Below are 24,741 nucleotides of genomic sequence, written 5' to 3' on the forward strand. Positions count from 1 at the left end.
TATTACATTGGCAGTACTTTGTGCCATTCTGCCTTTAATTTCTTGTCTTGCTAATGTAAGATGGGATTTCAGTACACTGAAATGTCTTGTGTGATAGAATTTCAGTACACTTTCTACAGAAATTTGTTTTATTTCGGTTAAAGCAGCTACTTGCGGAGCAGATAATGCTGTCACTGTTATTTCATAAAATGCTTTTATTAAAGAAGTCAAGAAGCTCCCTCCGTGAAGACAGAGACCTTGTCTTTTTGTTCAGTGCTCTAGCTCTGAACCTACAAGAGTGGCTCTCGTGTAAGACACAATAAATTTTAACTGTGGAATGAATTTGTAGTTGAGAATGTTTTCCTGTAGATACTTTCTTACAAATTTTTATATTTCGTTAAGAAGCCAGCAAAGACTATAAACTAAGGTGTATTAGAAAAATGATCTGTACTACCAACTTTACGGCAAATTTCTCACACTAGGTAATTTTTCTAATACTAGTTTCCCCACTCTGCCCTATGATCTTCAACAGCTTTTTATGTGCTTATTTATATGGTAATTTGCTCACAGAAAAATACATTATAGTTTATGTCCATATGCTTTCCGAAGTCATATTTCAATTTTTCTGCCATGACAGGAAGGACAAGTCTTTCCTCATGGTATTTGGCTACTTATCTTACACTATTATGTAAAATAAACCTTAATTGCAGTGAGCTGAGATCGCGCCACTGCACTCTAGCCTGGGCAACAGAGCGAGACTCCGTCTCAAAAAAAAAGAGACATCTGAACATAGATAGTTAAATTTAGTGAAGTTTTCCAAAGTACTGAATTGAAAATTATGACTTTAAACCTTGCTTGGGACAAGAAACCTACAACCTATAGACATATGATAGGTGAACAGTTGATTAAAGGACATTACGAGGTGAGGATGGAGAGCATATAAGGGAGATAACATTCTAGCGAGAAGAAACAGCAAATATAAAGACCCGTAGGCAGAGTATGCCTGGATTAGATGTGGCATGTGAAGTAAAGACAGGATTCAAAGATGATTCCCTGGTTTTTGGCCCGAGCAATGGTAATTACAGGGTTGCCAACATTTAATATGGGAAACAGATTTTAGGTATGAGGTTGTGAGATGAGGCTACATATAAATGAATGATTTGCTTTTATGGCTTCTGGATTTTGCATGGTGACAAGTTTTAAAAAATCTCAGGTTAGCCAATTCTTGGTAAGAAACATGGTTTTAACCCATTTATGCCAGAGGTTGCAAAAATTTTTTTGTGTGTGAAAAATCAGACCTTGGTGATAGCCTTGAGCAGTAGGATATAAATAACTCCCACAAGCTTAGCATTCCAATGATGGAACACTAGGCACAAATGGGTTAAATAACTGTTTTACTCTAAATTAGTGATAGTTAGGGAAGAGGAACTAATTTATTTGTTCAGGCCATACAAAATTATTAATATAAAGGAAGAGAGCTTTCCTGGAGTAGACGGAAGTGTTTCATACATTAAGTTTGGGTTACCTGAAAAAATTGAGATTATTTTGCTCTGCCTTTTAATATGCTAACTCCCTGGTCCATCCTGTGGATTTCAAAAGTATATGTGGAAATATTGTGTACATTAGTGCCTGATCTCTGACACTTGAGGAACTATTGAGATAGTAAAAGGGAATTAGGAAGTCCTGAAGGCAAATAATCATACTAACAGGAAGAAGACACAGAAGTTTTTGATCACATGCTTAGGTCTCCAGGCATCACTTGAGAGAATTTTTCTGAGAATGCTTTGTTTATTTTTTGGTAGGGGGTAGGTGATGGGTCTTGCCCTGTTGCCCAGGCTCAACTCATGGCAACCTCTGCCTTGCAGGTTCAAGCAGGCCTCCCACCTCAGCCTCCCGAGTAGATGGGACCACAGGTGTGTGCCACCACACCTGGCTAATTTTTGTATTTTTTGTAGAGAGACAGCCTCACCATGTTGTGCAGGGTGGTCTTGAACTCGTTAACTCAAGTCTTCTGCCTACCTTGGCCTCCCAAAGTGTTGGGCTTACAGACCTGAGCCACCGTCCCTGGCCTTGAGAATGCTTTTTATGTTACGAACAATACAGGACATGGTATCTATCAAAATAGCTGCTATATATTACTTGTTTTCTCTACAACTATGTATACCTTCCTGTGTGAGCTTTCTGTTTTGGTAGTATGTTTATGTATTTGGAAATATGTGCATGCCAAATAGGCCCCACTGCTAGTTTTATACAAGTTATGCAGTAGGGTCACTTTCCATGGCTATTAACTTCTAGGTGTTCTATTAAGAAACAATGTGTGCTAAGAGCTGCTTTGGGTCTTTGGGGGGAGGTGTGTGGTTATGGTGGGGAGTTCTTTTTCATACTTTCTTTGGAATCACAGTGAATTGACATTGTGATCTTTGTGTATTTAAATTGTTTTCAATTCAGAGTAGCATTAATGTGTATTCCTGCATCCTTGTCCTAATGGTAGCAGTTTTAGCATTATTTTCTCTATATAATGGGAGTTTACCTTACTGTCTTTGTCTGTTTGGGCTGCTATAACAGAATACCATAAACTAGGTAGCTTATGAACAATAGAATTTATTTCTCACAGTCCAAGACTAAGGTGCTGAAGGTTCAGTGCCTGGTGAAGGTCCCTCCTGTGGTTCATAGATGGTGTCTTCTAGCTGTATCTACACATGGTGGAATAGAGGAGGAAGGATCTCTCTCAAGCCACTTTTCTAAGGACACTAATCCCATTCATGAGAGCTATGCCCTTATGACCTAATCACCTCCCAAAAGTCCTTTCCTCCTGATGTTGTGACATTAGGGCTTAGGATTTCAACATACCTCTTTCAGGGGCACACAAATATTCAGACCATAGCACTCAACTCATTAAAAAACTCAAACAAGGCTGGGCATGGTGACTCACACCTATAATCCCAGCACTTTGGGAGGCTGAGGTGGGTGGATCACCTGAGGTCAGCAGCTTGAGACCAAGGAGGGAGACTTGAACCTGGGAGGCGGAGGTTGCAGTGAGCCCAGATCGCGCCATTGCACTTCAGCCTGGGCCACAGAGTGAGACTGTGTCTCAAACAACAACAACAGCAGCAGCAGCAACAACAAAAACCTCAAACAAAACCAAACAAAAACTATCCGGGGCATTCTGGTAGGACCATGGGTACTGAAGGTTCATAGGGCTTGTTTTGTCTAATGCATGCAGAAGTCTGTTATGGTGCCATGTAAGTTCTGGGAGGACATTGCTTCTTAGAGACTATTTTCATTAAAATTAAAATCTAATCCAGTATGTAGCCTTAATCATTAATCCATTGTTTTAGTAAGGTTTGTTTTTGTTTTCCAGCTTCTTATGTACTAGTAGCTTTGTTAAATAGTGGAAAGTGTAGCAATTCCTAAAAAACCCAATGGAAAGGAAAGTATAGCAAAACCGGGTGGAAAGTGTAGCAATTCCTGAAGCTACTACATCAGCTACTATTTGCAACAAAGAAAGGCATTTGTATATTTTCAGTCTTTTTTCTTAAAATATTCATCTGTTGCTCAGGTTTTTTCCTTTAATCATGAAAAGTTTATTTCCAGTTGCTTCAAAAGATTAATATGCTAGGAAAAAATTGTCTAAGAAGTAATAAGATTTTCATTTATGTCATCCTCATTCCCCTATTACTAGCTGCCTATGCAGTAGATCACAGCAAGGAAACATACATTATATCAGAACAAACTTTTTATTTTGATTTGATTTGTTACATGCATGCAGTGGCAGGTATTTGTTTTGGAATCAGAGAGACCAGGCTTTAAATTCTGGTTCTGCCACTTAAATGTCTCTTCCTGCAAGTTACTTGACTTCCTTAACCTCAGTTTCTGTGTCTATAAAATGGAATTATTATGCCTATCTCATAGGTTTGGTAGTAAATAAGTTAGATAATACATTTAAAATATTAGACATCCTTTGTATACTTCACATATACTAATAAATCTTATTTGCAATTGTTCTTGTAATTCCCAGTATTCTTTTTTTTTTTTTTTTTTTTGAGACGGAGTCTTGCTCTGTTGAGCCCAGGCTGGTGTATAGTGGTGCGATCTTGGCACACTGCAACCTCTGCCTCCTGGGTTCAAGCGATTCTCCTGCCTCAGCCTCCCGAGTAGCTGGGATTATAGGCACCCACCACCACGCCTGGCTAATTTCTTGTATTTTTAGTAGAGACGGGATTTCACCATGTTGGTCAGTCTGGTCTCGAACTCCTGGACCTCAGGTGATCTGCCTGCCTTGGCCTCCCAAAGTGCTGGGATTATAGGTGTGAGCTACTGCGCCCTGCCACAGCACAGTATTCTTTAGATCATGATGTAATATATATGGCCACCAGGGACTGTTTTCAGCAAGCTTAATGTTTTCATGTTATTTTTATATCCGTATTTTATTTAAATACAAAATATTTACTAGAAGGCAGGATTTTTGTTTTACCATGAAATATAGATCACAAGGAAAACATGCAAAATGTGGTAAATTAGAAATTTGTATTTTTATTTATTGGCAAAAAAATTTTTTTTTTTTTTGGAGACGGATCTTGCTCTGTCACCCAGGCAATGCAGTGGTGCGATCTCAGCTTATTGCCACCTCGACTTCCTGAGTTCAAGCGATTCTCCTGCTTCAGCCTCCCAAGTAGCTGGGGACTACAGGTTCATGTCACCATGGCCAGATAATTTTTGTATTTTTAATAGAAACGGGGTTTCTCTATGTTGGTCAGGCTGGTCACGAACTCCTGACCTCAAATGATCGGGTCGCCTTGGCCTCCCAAAGTGCTGCCATTACAGGCCTGAGCCACCGTGCCTGGCCGGCAAAGAGATTTTACATGGGAAACTGATCAAATAATTACAGTATACAGAAACTGTAATTGTATTTAGATTCTTGTGATGTAAAGGGGATACGGGCTTTTTTCCTTTGGGTACAAAAAGAGATGGACTGTTTTCTATTTAGATGCCATTAAAAATTTTTATACTTTTCTACTTTGCCTGTGACATATAGTGGTTATATAAAAGATAAATGAAGACAGCCTGGCCATTGATAGTTTGTGCCTCCTTGGGGACTCCAGGTACACTTACATAAACTATAAGGAAGAACACCATAGCTCACATAGCAGGCATTTCCCAAGGAGTGTTGAGGTACACAAGAAGAGGGAATGGTTAATTCAGACTAGGGATTCCAGTGAAAGCTTCAGGAAGGGATTTCTTCTTCTACTTCTCAGTTTTAAACTTTTTAACTAAGTTAGAGGAAGATGAATTCTAGAAATGTGGGGGCAAGAGATTTTGTTAAGGAATACCTGAGTACTGACTTCCTCTGACCCTCCTGCCAATTCAGGATGTGGTTCTTGTTAGAGATGAATTTGTTCAAAAACCACAAGTGCCCAGTGTTGGTAAACATTCCTTTAACTGGAAGAAAACAGAATATCAGTAGAAAGGTAAGCCTGAGTGGAGTCCCAGTAAGAATGAAAATTTGCTATTTTCTCACCTCTGCTAGAGCTGGACCTGCAGAGTGTGTCACTGGCAGCTATGAGTACTTTTAGCTAGGGAGCTTGTGGCCAACGTAAGTCTGCCAAGACAGGCTGCACATGCACTTGGGCTCTGTGTAGCTAGTGCCATTCAGCTTAAGTTCTGTAACAGTAGCTAAGTAGAGTAGGAGCTAGATCAGGCTCCTAGATTGGGAGTGAGAAAGTAGGAGAGTGAATCTGTGTGGCTTCTTCCTGTCTGTTACCATTTGAAATGTTGCACAAATTCCATTAGGATCCTTCCCCAGAGATAACCACTGTTACAAATTTGAATATATTCTCCTAAATTCTTTGGGTACTTAAAAATACATAAAAGTACATAAATACAGTTTGGGTTTTCTTTGTCTTTACTTTTAAAATTTATAATTCTTCTTTAGTTCTTTTCTTATCAGCGTATATTTAGGGTTGCCCCCCTCATAATTTTGTGTAGTATTCCATATCTATAATATAGTTGTAACAGTATGTTTAGCAAGTTCCCATTTGGTGCCCAGCTAGATGTTTTTCTCTTTTAGAAACAACACTGTAGTGAATATCTTTGTGTCTCGTATGTTTGAGTATTTTTGTAGGACAGATACTTAGAAGTGAAATGGCTAGTTACAAGGATATGTGCAGTTACACTTTTGATAAGATACTGCCAAATTGTTCTTACATTGCTTTTATCATGTAGCAGTGTCTGAGAATCGAATGGATACAATTCGGAGTTGGAAGGAAGAGGATTCCACATAGAGAAGTGTGCATACAAGCATGGAGGTAGCAGAGCCTAGTGGGGATGGTGAGAAAGGGAGTAAAGAATTTGGTATAGAGTATGGGAAGCAGAAGGGCCTTGTGAAGGTGAGTCCAAAAGAGTAGGTTAGATCAGACAAAAAAGTATTTTTCAGTGTTTTGCTTGGAACTTTAAATTTGAAGAAACAGTGGAGCCCTTTGTAAAGATTTTAAAACAAGAGCTTTATTTCAAGAAAATAGCTAGTAATAATTGTGAAGGCTAGGCTTTTGAGGATAGGTGATTGACTATAGGACTGTTACAGTGATCCTGTGCTGTAAGGAAGAACTTAATGAAGGCCAAGGCATTAGAAATAAAAGAAAGGCATCAGATTCAAGTAGTGTTACAGAGTTAAAATCAGTTTGTAAGACTTAGCTTAGGATGGGAAGGAAAATGGTTAAATGTCGTGGCTGTCTGGGAGGATGAGTAGTGCCACTTAACGAAGATAGAAATAGGAGAAATAGATGGGCTGGGTGCGATGGCTCACACCTGTAATCCCAGCATTTCGGGAGGCCAAGGTGGGCGGATCACGAGGTCAGGAGATCGAGACCATCCTGGCTAACATGGTGAAACCCCGTCTCTACTAAAATACAAAAAAATTAGCCTGGCGTGGTGGCGGGCGCCTGTAGTCCCAGCTACTCGGGAGGCTGAGGCAGGAGAATGGTGTGAATCCGGGAGGCGGAGCTTGCAGAGATCCGGAGATTGTGCCACTGCACTCCAGCCTGGGCGACAGAGTGAGACTCCGTCTCAAAAAAAATAAAATAAAAAAGAAATAGGANCAGAGTTAAAATCAGTTTGTAAGACTTAGCTTAGGATGGGAAGGAAAATGGTTAAATGTCGTGGCTGTCTGGGAGGATGAGTAGTGCCACTTAACGAAGATAGAAATAGGAGAAATAGATGGGCTGGGTGCGATGGCTCACACCTGTAATCCCAGCATTTCGGGAGGCCAAGGTGGGCGGATCACGAGGTCAGGAGATCGAGACCATCCTGGCTAACATGGTGAAACCCCGTCTCTACTAAAAATACAAAAAAATTAGCCAGGCGTGGTGGCGGGCGCCTGTAGTCCCAGCTACTCGGGAGGCTGAGGCAGGAGAATGGTGTGAATCCGGGAGGCGGAGCTTGCAGAGATCCGGAGATTGTGCCACTGCACTCCAGCCTGGGCGACAGAGTGAGACTCCGTCTCAAAAAAAATAAAAATAAAAAAGAAATAGGAGAAATGCGTTCGATTTGTAAAATAAGGGAAATATTTAGAAAATTTATCAAAATATAAGGAAGAAAGTAAGTTACTATCCATTATTTATGTATCTCATCAGGTGTGTTCAGTTTATTTATTGTGGCAAAATATACATAAATAAAATTTACTATTTAAACAGTTTTAAACTGTACAGTTTAGTGGTAGTTAAGTACATTCTCGGTGCTGTGCAACCATCACTACCATCCATCTCCACAGCTGTTTTCATCTGCCCAAACTGAAGCTCCAAACCCATTAAATAATAACTCCCCATTGCCCCCCAGGTCCCTGGCAACCACCATTCTTTTTGTCTCTATGAGTTTGACTACTCTAAGTACTTCATGTAAGTGGAATCATGTAGTATTTGTCTTTTTGCAACTGGCTTACTTCACTTACCATAATGTCTTAAAGGTTCATCCATGTAGCATTGTCAGAATTTTGTTTCTTTTTAAAGCAGAATAGTATTCCACTGTATGCATATACCACATTTAAAATCCACTCATTGGTAGGTAGACACTTGGGTTACTTATGCTCAGATGTTTTTTGTATGTTTTTGAGGGGGTATTCTTGTGTGTGTGTGTGTGTGTATATATATATATAAATGATCAGAGTGAATTGCTTAGTTATTAAAGAGTGAATATAATAAAATTGAGTTTGATAAAACTCTACAAACCACTGCACTCTTACATAGATCTGTTGTTACAAAATAGTGTTGTTTTCCAAAATGACAATTACAGAAGACCATACATTGTACTGTGAAAATATATCATGACCACTGGAAAAATAGCATAAAATATGTATCCTACTAGTACTAAGTACCATAATGGTAAAGGTTTAGTATAAAGTTAATAAAAGACCTGGGATTCTTAATATATGATGATTGGATTATCATAAGGAAGTGTAATAGGTACAAAATTACTTACACTTTGAAGTGTCCAAAACAGTGAAGGTGTAATATACGTGCTAGTCTTTGAGTTCCCACACAGGTGACTTTACTAACATTTCTTTCTGTATTTTAAAAACAGTCCACTCAGTCCAGGTGCAGTGCCTCATGCCTATAAGCCCAGCACTTTGGGAGGCCAAGGCAGGAGGATCACTTGAAGCCAGGAGTTTGAGACCAGCTTGGCAGCATAGTGAGACCCCATCTCTGCAAAAAAAAAAGAAAAAAAAAAAGTTAGCGGGGTATGTGGTGCATGCCTATATAGTTGCAGCTACTCAGGAGGCAGGGGCATGAGAATTACTTGAGCCCAGGAGGTTGAGGCTGCAGTGAGCCATAATCGCGCCACTGCACTACAGCCTGGGTAACAAAGCAAGATCCCGTCTCTTAAAAAAAAAAAAAAAAAAAAGTCCATTCATTTATTCAGGTTTGAGGCAATGGGTTCACTACTGCTCCCCACTTTCCCAGTTCATTGTGTCATCACTATGTTCCAGATATTGTTCTAAGTGCCTTACATGTATTAAGTCTTTTCCCCCCTCCATTATTTTTACCCCAATTTTTCAAAACGAGAAAGTAAGTCATCTAGAAGTTAAGTAACTTGCCTGAAGTCTCATAGCTAGTGAGTAGTGGATCGAGGAATCAGACCCAGACAATCTTCTCTTAAGCTTTGCTGCCACTCTTAACACCTTTGTCAAGGTGCTGTCATAAGTGCTGGAAGTACAGAAATGTACACATCTGAAATTTTTTCTTTCTTCTTTTTCTTTTCTTTTATTTTTATTTTTATTTTTATTTTTTGAGATAGAGTCTCGCTCTGTCACCCAGGCTGGAGTGCAGTGGCACGATCTCGGATCTCTGCAAGCTCCGCCTCCTGAGTTCACGCCATTCTCCTGCCTCAGCCTCCCGAGTAGCTGGGACTACAGGTGCCTGCCACCATGTCAGGCTAATTTTTTGCATTTTTAGTAGAGATGGGGTTTCACCATGTTAGCCAGGATGGTCTCGATCTCTTGACCTCGTGGTCTGGCCTGCCTCGGCCTCCCAAAGTACTGGGATTACAGGTGTGAGCCACAGTGCCGGGCAAAATTTTTCTTGATCTCATGGAACATACACATTTATATTTATTAAATGTATTTTAAAATTTCTGTCCTGATTAAAATGTATAAATAGACATACAAAAATATGTAATGTAGGAAAATACTATATATAGTTAGGTAATCATATGTAATTAACATATTACCATGTTATTCCAGTATTATTTAACAAACGTTTCCATTGTATGGATGTGTCATAATTTAACCATTCCCCTGTGTTGGAAAGAAATACCCAAGCCTTTCTTAATAATCATATTGCAATGACCGTTATAACACCTTCATCATTGTCGTTTCAGATTAGTATATGAGGCTGTTTATGAAAACATTAGTTATTGGCATCTGTTTCTAACTACTTTCCTGAAGTTTATGTTTTAGCAGTAGTTTGCTAGTAGTTATTTGATCTCATAATTTCATAAACATTGTGTGTTGTAAATTCAGTAGTCAAAACCAAAACAATGAGAATTTAGTCATCAAAAAAGTGGGCCTTATTTATATTAATTTAATTTTTCCACTTTCAAAGTCTTTGCTCTCCTTGATACTGGCATCACAGTGTATTTTTAGTGTATTAATACATACAAAGTTTTGAATTATAAATGTGAATTTTGATGTAAATACAATTCTCAAAATATTAATATACACCACCAAGTAAGTTAATTTTAAAATGGAAAATTGGATATACCAAAAATCATTTTAGATTCTTATTATCATTTAGCAGTGAATGTGTGTTTTTCGCTATTCTGCCTGGAAGCGCCATTCCTAAATATTTTCTTCCATTCATTCAACAAATATTTGTGTGCCTACTGTATTTAATGGCATATCAGGTATACCTGCCATTATGAACTTTCTATATTTAGCTTATCAATCATATATTCAAAGTAGAGTTTATAGTATTTTCACATATTTAGTAGTTTCTAGTGCCTGCTGTGTTGCAGGCTTTGGTGGTTAAGTGATGATAGGTTCACAGAGATGAAAGACAAAAGTTACACCCTTTGGACCTCACAGCATAGTAAAGGAAGGAGACTGTAATAACTAGCACGGAAGTAGAATGTTTTCTAGACAGTTTCATAGGTGTTTTTTTTTTTTTTTTTTTGAGACACAGTCTCACTGTGTCACCCAGACTGGAGTGCAGTTGTATGATCTTGGCTCACTGCAACCTCCACTTCCCAGGTCCTGCCTCAGCCTCCTGAGTAGCTGGGACTACCAGTGTGCGCCACCATGACCAGCTAATTTTGTGTGTGTATGTGTGTGTATTTTTAGTAGAGGCGTGGTTTCACCATGTTGGCCAGGCCGGTCTCAAACTCCCCATCTCAGGTGATTCATCCACCTTGGCCTCCCAGAGTGCTGGGATTATAGGCGTGAGCCACTGCTCCCAGCCTCACAGGGTTTTAAATACACATTACTGAAGATAAAAATAGAGTGCAACTAAAGATAAAATAAAGATTTGTAGTTCTGTGTAGGATTCATTTGTCTGGAGGAGCAGAGTGTAGGAAACAATGTGATATCCTTTCAGGAGTGTGTGTGTGTGTGTGAGTGTGTGTGTGTGTGTGTGTGTGTGTGTGTGTGTGTGTCACATTCAGAGCCATTAAGTTGTTTTAAGTAGGAACGGGAAGGGGCCAGAGGGATGGACTAATGTACTAAAATAATCAGTTTGAAAAGATGGTTGTGGCTGCAGGCAGAGATTTCATTGGTTCGGGTCCCTTGTTTCTGTTCTTCATTAGTTTCTTCCCACCTACTGTGGTAGAGTTCTTTCCTATATGTAATTCTGTCACCACCATTATCAGCTTTCTGAAGAGTGACCTACATTTTGTAGTCTGCATTCCCCACAATCTACAGTAAATCTAAATCTTAAAAATATGCAATTTTTTCTGACAGTGGATTGAAAGATTTTCATCAGTTACATCTGCTCTTTCAACCAGGAAATAGTTTCATTTTCTCCTTAGCACATACTTTTTAGCCCTAGCTGGGAAACTTTCATCTTCCATTCTTTACACAAGCTGTTCCACATGCCTAGAGTATAACAGAACCTTTCTCATCTACTTCTCTCCTAGGAAGCTCTTTATGGCTTGCCTGTATTAAAATTTTGCCTTATCGGTCATCCTAAAGTAATTTAAATTGCTTTATGACAGTAAATGAATATATTTATTGATCAGTTATCAGTTAGTTTTACTTTGTGTAGCTTGAGTGTTCTTTCTTGTAGCTACATGATGCCACACTTGTGGTAAAAGCAGTGTGAATTCTTAGTAGATTTAAAATGTGATACATACACTTCTTACTATACCATTTCTAAAAATGAAATATTTTTTATGTTTTTATGTAAGAAAGGTGGGGTGGGGTGAGGAGGAAAGGAACAGATACCTGCCAAGTCAATCCCAGAATGGCAGTAAAACTTGATGGTTAGCCGTCTGTCTGTTCATTTTTATGAATGCTATTATAGAAGTAAGCTTTAGAAACTGGAGCTGTTTTCAGTTTAATGACATCCATGGAGTTAACCTGATTCATTAATATCAGCATCAGGAGGAGCATTGTTTGAAGAATCCCCTACCTGGTCTATTAATCAGTTTCCTTTTAGACAGGTGTATAGGTGATTTCTGGCCCTCATTCACAGAATAGAGTAGTGGTAGTTGAGAAGTGGACCTAGCATGTAGCAAGTCTTCAGACCAGTGTTTTAAGTAATTTTTATTCCTTGAGAAGAAAATTGAAGAAACAATTGGGGCAAAGAGATTTGTGGGGTTTTACTAGAAAGATCTCGATAAAGCAAGGACTGTCACTCTACCCCTCATTCATATGAGGGTTCACATTAAAAATGACAGTGTTACACAGTGGTAGCAGCAGCTTTTTTGTTTTTCTTAGTCATGGCAGCAGTTAACACAGTGCACTAGTGGTTTAACATACCAACGCTTAAGGCCTTGTTTTTTGTTTTTGTTTTTAAGTCATTGAAATTATGAGACTATCATTCAAATGGAAGCATTATAGTTCTTCGGAACCATTATGATCTCAAAACGAAAGGAGAATGATACAGATACACTGGCTGAGGTGTTTTGAGGTGCATCGAAGTGTTCCGAGCTGTGACTTACCTTAACATGTTCTTGAAGTACCATGGCGTGGATTAAAAGGTATGCTTTAGAAATCTCCCAGTGACCCCAAGGTCATGGATAGAATGAACACTCATGATTCTGTATTTAGTTATTGCATATTTAAGATATTCTGTATTTAGTTACTGCATATTTAAGATATATAACTTTTGATTATAGATGTGGTTATGGATTTATGGTAGTATTTTTTGTGACAAAACCCATGGATTTTCTTTTCCTTTATGATACATGGTTATGGAAGATACTGTGGTAAATATTTTCCCTAAGTTTTTATAGTAATGGGCTGTAATTTCATTCAACAAATAGTTTAGGGATTATTCATGTATTACTCTGTAATTATCTTTTACATCATAGACTAGTTCTCTACAGAACTGTCATTTTATGGTAGCCTGAATAGGAAATAGTTGGATGAAGTCTTCGGTTTGGGTACTAATTTGACCAAACAAAACAATTTCTATTTGGGCCATTTAGTACAGTTTTTTTCTTTTACAAAGAATTTTCACTTAAAGGAAAATGAGTTATTTATTTATTTATTTATAATTTTTATTTATTTGTTTTTGAGATGGAGTCTTGTTCTGTTGTCTAAGCTGGAGTACAGTAGTGCGATTTCGGATCACTGCAACCTCCGCCTCCCGGGTTCAACCAATTCTTCTGCCTCAGCTTCCTGAGTAGCTGGGACTACAGGAACGCATCACCACACCTGGCTAATTTTTGTATTTTTAGTAGAGACGGGGTTTCACCATATTGGCCAGGCTGGTCTCCAACTCCTGACCTTATGATCCACCTGCTTCGGCTTCCGAAAGTGCTGGGATTACAGGCGTGAGCCAACACACCCAGCCTATTATTTATTTATTTTTTTGTTGAGACAGAGTCTTGCTCTGTTGTCCAGGCTAGAGTGCAGTGGCACGATCTCAGCTCACTGCAATCTCTGCCTCCTGGATTCAAGCAATTCTCCTGTCTCAGTCTACCGAGTAGCTGGGACTACAGGCGCCTGCCACCATGCCCGGCTCATTTTTGTATTTTTAGTAGAGATGGGGTTTCACCGTATTTGTCAGGCTGGTCTTGATCTTCTGACCTCAGGTGATCTGCCCGCCTCAGCCTCCCAAAGTGCTGGGATTACAGGTGTGAGCCACCACGCCTGGCCAAAAATGAGTAATTTAAAAAATTAATATTGTGATTATTGTTTATTTAACAATGTATGTATGCAGTTATTCATGTGTTTGTGGTATATAGTTTTGCTCTTGTGGTTACTAGTATAGTAATTCTAGTCTTTATAATACCCACTTAACCATCAAAACCTTTAAAGTTTTATTTTGTAAAATTTTGAGTGATATAATAAGTTTCTTAATTATATGAAATCTTGGAAACCTGATTTTGTACTCTGTGTTTGGTATTAAATGCTCTTTTAAAGAGTGATAGAAGTGAATGAAGAATGCTGAATTCATTAATGTTACATCAGATTCAGAACTCTCTTTTAGGTAATAGAAGAAACAATATTGGGAAGACAAGTTTAAATCAATCATGGATAGATAAGTGTAATAGAAATAGAAACAAGTGGACTATAAATACTGGTATAGTCCATGATTTTTGTCAGTCTACCTTAATGTTAAAATCCTTTTGTTATGTTAGCAGTTATATTCTTAATGGAATTTACTTGTTAAAGTAAGATGAAACTGCTTTATATTAAACTCTAGTCCATAATGACAGTGATCTAATCAAGTTACAAGGTAGAATAATCTGCTTATTAGCCAAGGCAATCAATCAGTTCAATCAGGAATTTTACGTCTGTTGGGACAGAATAGTATCCACCCTCCAAAAAGATATTCTTGGACATAATGGTTTCAAGATAGTGTTCAATGTGTTGTTTACAAAATTGTTTCTTGATAATACTTGCGATCTCAACTTTCACATTTCTTTTTGGGGTAGCACTTGAGAATCCATTTGTTTTGTTTTAACTCCACAGAGGTTTATGATGTACAGCTAGAGTTGGGAAGTCCGGTTCTCTTTGGAAGACTTTTTTTTTCCCCCTTTCTGAAATGGAGTCTTGCTCTGTTGCCCAGGCTGGAGTGCAGTGGTGTGATCTTGGCTCACTGCAACCTCCACCTCCCGGTTCAAGCAATTCTCCTGCCTCAGCCTCCCCAGTAGCTGGGAATACAGGCGTGAGCCACCATGCCCAACTAATTTTTTGTATTTTTAGTAGAGACAGAGTTTCAGTATGTTGACCAGGCTGGTCTCGAACTCCTGACCTCATGATCTGCCCATCTTGGCCTCCCAAAGTGCTGGGATTATAGGTGTGAGCCACCGTGCCTAGCCTGGAAGTCTTTATAGCTTTGTGGTTAAAAGCTTACTTAGATCCTGGGGTCACTTCACCTGCATTTCAAACCTAACCCTTCCCTTGTTATTGTGACAGGTTCTAAGAGTGACTTGAAAAAACCCATACATTTCTATATTTTTAAAACAGCATATTGTTATATAATTGTATAGTATGATTTATATATAGATAATTGTACATATACACACAGTACAGGTTTAGGCATGTAGGAAGCCAGTGTCAGATTAAGTGTTGATTATTAAATGAAGTACACTGGTATAGTCCATGATTTTTGTCAGTTGGTCTACCTTAACGTTAAAATCCTTTTGGTATGTTAGCAGTTATATTCTTAATGGAATTTACTTGTTAAAGTAAAATGAAACTGCTTTATATTAAACTCTAGTCCATAATGACAGTGATCTAATCAAGTTCCAAGGTAGAATAGATTAGAATTTCTTTTTGTAGAGGGTGCGCTATTACATTTTTCTTATCCTGACTGAGTCTTGTACTCTTCTATGCTATTCCTAGAGTAAAATAAGCCATCACTATTTGACTGATGTTTTCAGTTCTTTGGGCTTTTTCTCATCAGTGAAAGAAGGTGGCCACTGGAATCTGCTACTTTATCCATGATCATCTTATCCTGCTGGGTTGATTTCTGTGTTTTCTAAAGCTGTGTTTTTCAAATTGCAGGCTTCAGCACATTCATGAGTGGGTAAAGAAAAATTCAGTGGGTTATGACCAGCATTAAAGCATGTATTAGAATAGAAAATAAAATATCAGTGCATTGAATATAGAAAAGAATGTATTTCTTAAAACTTCTGTTTGGCCGGGCGCGGTGGCTCAAGCCTGTAATCCCAGCACTTTGGAAGGCCGAGACGGGCGGATCACGAGGTCAGAAGATCGAGACCATCCTGGCTAACACGGTGAAACCCCGTCTCTACTAAAAAATACAAAAAACTAGCCGGGCGAGGTGGCGGGCGCCTGTAGTCCCAGCTACTCGGAGGCTGAGGCAGGAGAATGGCCTAAACCCGGGAGGCGGAGCTTGCAGTGAGCTGAGACCGCACCACTGCACTCCAGCCTGGGCGACAGAGCGAGACTCCGTCTCAAAAAAAAAAAAAAAAAAAAAAAAAAAAAAAATACAAATAGGCTGGGCGCCGTGGCTCACGCTTGTAATCCCAACACTTTGAGAGGCTGAGGCAGGTGGATCACAAGGTCTCGAGTTTGAGACTAGCCTGGCCAAGATGGTGAAACCCCATCTCTACTAAAAATACAAAAGTTAGCCAGGCATGACTGCGGGTGCCTCTAGTCCCAGCTATTTGGGAGGCTGAGGCAGGAGAATCTCTTAACCCAGGAGGTGGAGGTTGCAGTGAGCTGAGATGACGCCATTGCACTCCAGCCTGGGTGACAGTGTGAGACTCTGTTTCAAAAAAATGAATAAATAAGTAAAATAAAAAAGAAAATACAAATAAAATGATGATGCATACTAAAACCTGTCAGTTCAAGCTGAGCGTGGTGGTTCACACCTGTAATCCCAGCACTTTGGGAGGCTGAGGTGGGCGGATCACCTGGGGTCAAGAGTTCAAGACCAGCCTGGCCAACGTGGCAAAATCCCATCTCTACTAGAAATCCAAAAATTAACCAGATGCGGTTAATCTCAGCTACTTGGGAGGCTGAGGCAGGAGAATTACTGGAATCCAGGATACAGAGGTTGCAGTGAGCCAAGATCATGGCACTACACTCCAGCCTGGGCAACAAAACAAGACTCTTGTCTTAGAAAAATAAAAATTAAAAATAAAACCTCTCAATTCACTTTTCATTTTTTATATGTTAGGGCTTGTTTGTATAATAGGTGCTTCTTTAATTCAGAAGGCAAATATAAATTTAAAGTTGCAAAAAATTAAGCATAAATCAAATACATTACAGATATTGAAGGCAGTTAAATGTTCAAATGTTAAACCTTCTGTTTTTGTGAAGATTTCGATAGCATTTAAAATTTTATTTTTCTTGGATTAGTTCCTGTGCCTACTGCAGTGTCCTCATAACAGCAGATGTTTGCTTTATAGATTTATTGAGGATGATCACAGAGTTTTTGGTGAATATTTTAAAATAAATAAGGCTTCAAAGCAGGGTGGTATCAGCATATGTATATTTTAAGATTGTCTAAAATATAGTTTCTTCTTAGAAAACAGTAAGAGGATGAAGACTTCTGGTAAATTGTTTCATAGTGGTGGAATTGTACATTAGTTTTCTACACTTGGGAGTTGAAAAATGGAAGAATTATTTGCCAAAAGAGGAGGACAAAAGATAATACGCATAATTCATCTTTTTCTGCAAGTTCTTGGAAATTGAGTCAAAGTACATAGTTCAGTTCTCTGAATTGGGCATGATATGCTCTTCAGAAATCATGTTTTGAAATTACAGAAGATAAATAACCTCTCCCAATCAGTGTGTTAACTACCCTGATGATGGTTGCTTGTCTTTGTACAGATGTGTGCAGGCATACATCTTCAGTGGTGGAGGCAGTAAATGAAAACATATGGATTCAGAGTATGGAAGAGTTGAATTTATTTTTTTCTATTGCTTTGTTTCACCAGATTCTCCCTATTCCGCATTAACCCCTTGTCTTCTCCCAGATTATCCAACTCTTCCTAGTCTTTTCCATAGCATTGGTTTGGCTTTTTGGCGATATATGAGAGGATTGGTTTTTTTCCCCGTTATGTTTAGTCACTTCAGTCTCACCGCTTTCCACCTCATGCAGCTTATCCTGTTGGAAGCACAAGGTTTCGTGTTGTCTCTCTGTGGAATTTGTTTCTTCAAAGCTTTGTCTTTTTCCTTTGGTTGTCATCATGCATGTTAGCAGCTTGTATTCTTTTTTTTTGGTGAATTTCTCCTCCTAGAGTGTACTTTAGAAGGAAACTAAACTGCATTCTAGTTTAGTTGGCCCCAAACTGAGATCAGTAGCCAGAGATGGCACCCTGGGGTGATGAGGGGATTAAAAATGCCTATAGAAGTGTTGTTGGCAGCAGCTAAGCAGCTAGATTAATCAAATGTGCATGAAATTTAACTTTAAATAAACTCCTTTATTGTTGAATTTTCAGTGGAAAAACTAACTTGAGTGGGAAATTCTAGCCCTGGGGCAGGGATAGGCCAGAGATAAGTAACACAAATATGCTTATAAAATGGGGGTGACTGGGTGCAAGCAGAACACACTGAAAGCATTCGTATTTGATATAAACAGTCACTATCTCTGTAGGGAGCCAATTTTCAATCCTTGGTCTACTTTCTAAATCTATTCTTTCCCCCACCCTCATTAACAGATTTTGCTTATTTTGTTGACTCCTGTATCTCCATCCCCTGGGACAGTGAATAGTCATAACAGGTATTCAGCAAATATTAGTCAAATGAATGAACTTTTGATAATACTAGGTTTTTAAGACATGCATCTATCCTGTCATGGCAGAACGGGTCATACTCTTATTTACCAACTTCTTAACTTAAACTGAGAGAATAACTAGATACATAAGAAGGTAATCTTATTTTGAAATGATTTCAATTTCTAGAAATTTGTCATCACTGAACTCTTGTGAGTTGGGGATTGGTACATCTGAAGGCCAAGAAAATCTGAGTGTGTTATGCTAACATTGAATCAATATTTCACTTAAAAGATTTCCTTTACCAAATGATTTACCCCATCTTCACAACAGCTCTGCAGATTGCTAACAATTAACATTCCTATTTTACAGAGATGGAAGCTGTAGAGTAACTATAAAAGTGTTGGGATTTTTTGTTTGTTTGTTTTTGTTAGAAAGACCTGGATTTTGAGGAAGCAAAATGTAGAAAGAGTTTATGTAATAATTCACCAGATTTTTCTCACAGTGGTGGATATCCAAGTGTGAGATTATTTGATTGTGATCTGTGCTCGTATTCCACAGAAGAAAAGCTCTGTATTTCAACTAAAACATTTCCATATTTGGGACTGACCAGATTTGGTTTGTTAGGAGGTGGACAGTTGCCCTTTTATGGCCACTAGATACTCCATTGCTCTCTTTTATTCTCTTCAACTTGGTGGCTGTGACACTCCCTCAGTCTTTTCTTTCTCTCTTTTTTTTCACTGCTCTTTTGTACTCCAGTGTCCTCTGCTTTCCTCCCTCTCTCTTCCAACCTTCCAGCCCCTTTCTCTCTCTTCTCCCATTCCTCATTTACATGCAGCCTGAACAAACAAGAGTTTGCTGTACATTCTGCCTGTAAAAGAATAATACGTGAACGTTGCTTTGAGTCAGAGAACGGGGCAGGTCAAGTGAGAAGTGATCTGACCAACAAGGATCCAGTCAGGAGGATGCTGTGAAATAGCATAAATCTTAGATCTTAGGAGATGGTTCAAAAAGGAGAGAGCTGATCCAGGACGAGTAGTAATTCTTTTTCAGAATAAAGACCTTGTCGAATATAATGACTGGACCAGTGGTTTTAATTTTAGAGAAATACTAGAACCAAACCAAAACATTGATAGATAGTAGAAAAAATTAACAGTTAGAATTACTCCCCTTTAACTGGATTTTTGTTCCAAAGTTCAAATTTTTACTTAGAATTAAGGTTTTCTTTGCAATCTGAAATTCTCCTTTATATCTTGAACTGCTAACATTTTAAAAGCACAGGTAATCAATCTGTTAACTAATAACATTATGACTAATAATATTGCCATTATTATCTTAAACACAGTGGTATATTATTGTTACTACAGTAAAGAATTGCCTGGGTGTAACTGCTGGCGACCTGAACATGGTTTATCACATTTTCCGATCAATTAGTTTTAGACTCAACAAAACTACATGAAGGAATTTGTAAGGTGTATTGAGAGACTCCCATTTAGATCTTGATACCACTTCTTTATAGAATCTGTCAAAAATGTGAATTATCACTTTTTTGAAGTGGCAACATGCTTCATGAAAGAACATCGCTTGTGGAGCAAGTAATAGTAACCTATAGTGTTGTATCTTTGTAGGGCATTCTCCATGTGAAAAATAGTTCTATCAATTTTAGCTACCTGAATTTGGTTAAATAGTTCCCTTTTCTCTCCATTGTAAAACTTGAAAAGTTAGGGGCCGGGCACGCTGGCTCACCCCTGTAATCCCAGCACTTTGGGAGGCGGAGGCTGGCGGATCATGAGGTCAGGAGATCGAGACCATCCTGGCTAACGTGGTGAAACCTCGTCTCTACTAAAAATACAAGAAATTAGCCGGGCGTAGTGGCAGGTGCCTGTAGTCCCAGCTACTCTGGAGGCTGAGGCAGGAGAATAGCGTGAACCTGGGAGGTGGAGCTTGCAGTGAGCCAAGATCACTCCAGCCTGGGTGACAGAGCGAGACTCCGTCTCAAAAAAAAAAAAAAAAAGAAATAAAAAAAGGCTGGGCGCCGTGGCTCACGCTTGTAATCCCAACACTTTGAGAGGCTGAGGCAGGTGGATCACAAGGTCTCGAGTTTGAGACTAGCCTGGCCAAGATGGTGAAACCCCATCTCTACTAAAATACAAAAGTTAGCCAGGCATGACTGCGGGTGCCTCTAGTCCCAGCTATTTGGGAGGCTGAGGCAGGAGAATCTCTTAACCCAGGAGGTGGAGGTTGCAGTGAGCTGAGATGACGCCATTGCACTCCAGCCTGGGTGACAGTGTGAGACTCTGTTTCAAAAAAATGAATAAATAAGTAAAATAAAAAAGAAAATACAAATAAAATGATGATGCATACTAAAACCTGTCAGTTCAAGCTGAGCGTGGTGGTTCACACCTGTAATCCCAGCACTTTGGGAGGCTGAGGTGGGCGGATCACCTGGGGTCAAGAGTTCAAGACCAGCCTGGCCAACGTGGCAAAATCCCATCTCTACTAGAAATCCAAAATTAACCAGATGCGGTTAATCTCAGCTACTTGGGAGGCTGAGGCAGGAGAATTACTGGAATCCAGGATACAGAGGTTGCAGTGAGCCAAGATCATGGCACTACACTCCAGCCTGGGCAACAAAACAAGACTCTTGTCTTAGAAAATAAAATTAAAATAAAACCTCTCAATTCACTTTTCATTTTTTATATGTTAGGGCTTGTTTGTATAATAGGTGCTTCTTTAATTCAGAAGGCAAATATAAATTTAAAGTTGCAAAAAATTAAGCATAAATCAAATACATTACAGATATTGAAGGCAGTTAAATGTTCAAATGTTAAACCTTCTGTTTTGTGAAGATTTCGATAGCATTTAAAATTTTATTTTCTTGGATTAGTTCCTGTGCCTACTGCAGTGTCCTCATAACAGCAGATGTTTGCTTTATAGATTTATTGAGGATGATCACAGAGTTTTGGTGAATATTTTAAAATAAATAAGGCTTCAAAGCAGGGTGGTATCAGCATATGTATATTTTAAGATTGTCTAAAATATAGTTTCTTCTTAGAAAACAGTAAGAGGATGAAGACTTCTGGTAAATTGTTTCATAGTGGTGGAATTGTACATTAGTTTTCTACACTTGGGAGTTGAAAATGGAAGAATTATTTGCCAAAAGAGGAGGACAAAAGATAATACGCATAATTCATCTTTTCTGCAAGTTCTTGGAAATTGAGTCAAAGTACATAGTTCAGTTCTCTGAATTGGGCATGATATGCTCTTCAGAAATCATGTTTTGAAATTACAGAAGATAAATAACCTCTCCCAATCAGTGTGTTAACTACCCTGATGATGGTTGCTTGTCTTTGTACAGATGTGTGCAGGCATACATCTTCAGTGGTGGAGGCAGTAAATGAAAACATATGGATTCAGAGTATGGAAGAGTTGAATTTATTTTTTTCTATTGCTTTGTTTCACCAGATTCTCCCTATTCCGCATTAACCCCTTGTCTTCTCCCAGATTATCCAACTCTTCCTAGTCTTTTCCATAGCATTGGTTTGGCTTTTGGCGATATATGAGAGGATTGGTTTTTTTCCCCGTTATGTTTAGTCACTTCAGTCTCACCGCTTTCCACCTCATGCAGCTTATCCTGTTGGAAGCACAAGGTTTCGTGTTGTCTCTCTGTGGAATTTGTTTCTTCAAAGCTTTGTCTTTTCCTTTGGTTGTCATCATGCATGTTAGCAGCTTGTATTCTTTTTTTTTGGTGAATTTCTCCTCCTAGAGTGTACTTTAGAAGGAAACTAAACTGCATTCTAGTTTAGTTGGCCCCAAACTGAGATCAGTAGCCAGAGATGGCACCCTGGGGTGATGAGGGGATTAAAATGCCTATAGAAGTGTTGTTGGCAGCAGCTAAGCAGCTAGATTAATCAAATGTGCATGAAATTTAACTTTAAATAAACTCCTTTATTGTTGAATTTTCAGTGGAAAACTAACTTGAGTGGGAAATTCTAGCCCTGGGGCAGGGATAGGCCAGAGATAAGTAACACAAATATGCTTATAAAATGGGGTGACTGGGTGCAAGCAGAACACACTGAAAGCATTCGTATTTGATATAAACAGTCACTATCTCTGTAGGGAGCCAATTTTCAATCCTTGGTCTACTTTCTAAATCTATTCTTTCCCCACCCTCATTAACAGATTTTGCTTATTTTGTTGACTCCTGTATCTCCATCCCCTGGGACAGTGAATAGTCATAACAGGTATTCAGCAAATATTAGTCAAATGAATGAACTTTTGATAATACTAGGTTTTAAGACATGCATCTATCCTGTCATGGCAGAACGGGTCATACTCTTATTTACCAACTTCTTAACTTAAACTGAGAGAATAACTAGATACATAAGAAGGTAATCTTATTTTGAAATGATTTCAATTTCTAGAAATTTGTCATCACTGAACTCTTGTGAGTTGGGGATTGGTACATCTGAAGGCCAAGAAAATCTGAGTGTGTTATGCTAACATTGAATCAATATTTCACTTAAAAGATTTCCTTTACCAAATGATTTACCCCATCTTCACAACAGCTCTGCAGATTGCTAACAATTAACATTCCTATTTTACAGAGATGGAAGCTGTAGAGTAACTATAAAAGTGTTGGGATTTTTTGTTTGTTTGTTTTGTTAGAAAGACCTGGATTTTGAGGAAGCAAAATGTAGAAAGAGTTTATGTAATAATTCACCAGATTTTCTCACAGTGGTGGATATCCAAGTGTGAGATTATTTGATTGTGATCTGTGCTCGTATTCCACAGAAGAAAAGCTCTGTATTTCAACTAAAACATTTCCATATTTGGGACTGACCAGATTTGGTTTGTTAGGAGGTGGACAGTTGCCCTTTTATGGCCACTAGATACTCCATTGCTCTCTTTTATTCTCTTCAACTTGGTGGCTGTGACACTCCCTCAGTCTTTTCTTTCTCTCTTTTTTTTCACTGCTCTTTTGTACTCCAGTGTCCTCTGCTTTCCTCCCTCTCTCTTCCAACCTTCCAGCCCCTTTCTCTCTCTTCTCCCATTCCTCATTTACATGCAGCCTGAACAAACAAGAGTTTGCTGTACATTCTGCCTGTAAAAGAATAATACGTGAACGTTGCTTTGAGTCAGAGAACGGGGCAGGTCAAGTGAGAAGTGATCTGACCAACAAGGATCCAGTCAGGAGGATGCTGTGAAATAGCATAAATCTTAGATCTTAGGAGATGGTTCAAAAGGAGAGAGCTGATCCAGGACGAGTAGTAATTCTTTTCAGAATAAAGACCTTGTCGAATATAATGACTGGACCAGTGGTTTTAATTTTAGAGAAATACTAGAACCAAACCAAAACATTGATAGATAGTAGAAAAAATTAACAGTTAGAATTACTCCCCTTTAACTGGATTTTGTTCCAAAGTTCAAATTTTACTTAGAATTAAGGTTTTCTTTGCAATCTGAAATTCTCCTTTATATCTTGAACTGCTAACATTTTAAAAGCACAGGTAATCAATCTGTTAACTAATAACATTATGACTAATAATATTGCCATTATTATCTTAAACACAGTGGTATATTATTGTTACTACAGTAAAGAATTGCCTGGGTGTAACTGCTGGCGACCTGAACATGGTTTATCACATTTTCCGATCAATTAGTTTTAGACTCAACAAAACTACATGAAGGAATTTGTAAGGTGTATTGAGAGACTCCCATTTAGATCTTGATACCACTTCTTTATAGAATCTGTCAAAATGTGAATTATCACTTTTTTGAAGTGGCAACATGCTTCATGAAAGAACATCGCTTGTGGAGCAAGTAATAGTAACCTATAGTGTTGTATCTTTGTAGGGCATTCTCCATGTGAAAATAGTTCTATCAATTTTAGCTACCTGAATTTGGTTAAATAGTTCCCTTTTCTCTCCATTGTAAAACTTGAAAAGTTAGGGGCCGGGCACGCTGGCTCACCCCTGTAATCCCAGCACTTTGGGAGGCGGAGGCTGGCGGATCATGAGGTCAGGAGATCGAGACCATCCTGGCTAACGTGGTGAAACCTCGTCTCTACTAAAATACAAGAAATTAGCCGGGCGTAGTGGCAGGTGCCTGTAGTCCCAGCTACTCTGGAGGCTGAGGCAGGAGAATAGCGTGAACCTGGGAGGTGGAGCTTGCAGTGAGCCAAGATCACTCCAGCCTGGGTGACAGAGCGAGACTCCGTCTCAAAAAAAAAATAAAAAAAAAAAAAATTGAAAAGTGAATGTCAACTTACAGTTTTTTTCTCCATTGTGGAAATTAACTTAAACATTACAGATCTGCCGGGTGCGGTGGATCAAGCCTGTAATCCCAGGACTTTGGGAGGCCGAGATGGGCGGATCACGAGGTCAGGAGATCGAGACCATCCTGGCTAACACGGTG

At 38.8% G+C, this 24,741-nt stretch overlaps 1 protein-coding gene across 2 annotated transcripts in view; it reads left to right on the forward strand.

The window, feature by feature from the left end:
• Positions 1 to 24,741, forward strand: part of RBPJ (recombination signal binding protein for immunoglobulin kappa J region) — a 118,280-nt gene that overhangs the window by 29,877 nt on the left and 63,662 nt on the right. The window contains exon 2 of one of the 2 annotated variants that reach the window (XR_001881463.1): positions 12,481 to 12,663. The exons of the other annotated variant lie outside the window; for it this stretch is intronic. The gene's annotated coding sequence lies outside the window, so the exon portion shown is untranslated. The remainder of the gene's footprint in view (positions 1 to 12,480; positions 12,664 to 24,741) is intronic. 2 annotated transcript variants of the gene reach the window in all.

This window comes from Rhinopithecus bieti, unplaced genomic scaffold (assembly GCF_001698545.2).
Source record: "Rhinopithecus bieti isolate Rb0 unplaced genomic scaffold, ASM169854v2 scaffold_2294, whole genome shotgun sequence".
NCBI classification, from domain to species: domain Eukaryota; kingdom Metazoa; phylum Chordata; class Mammalia; order Primates; family Cercopithecidae; genus Rhinopithecus; species Rhinopithecus bieti.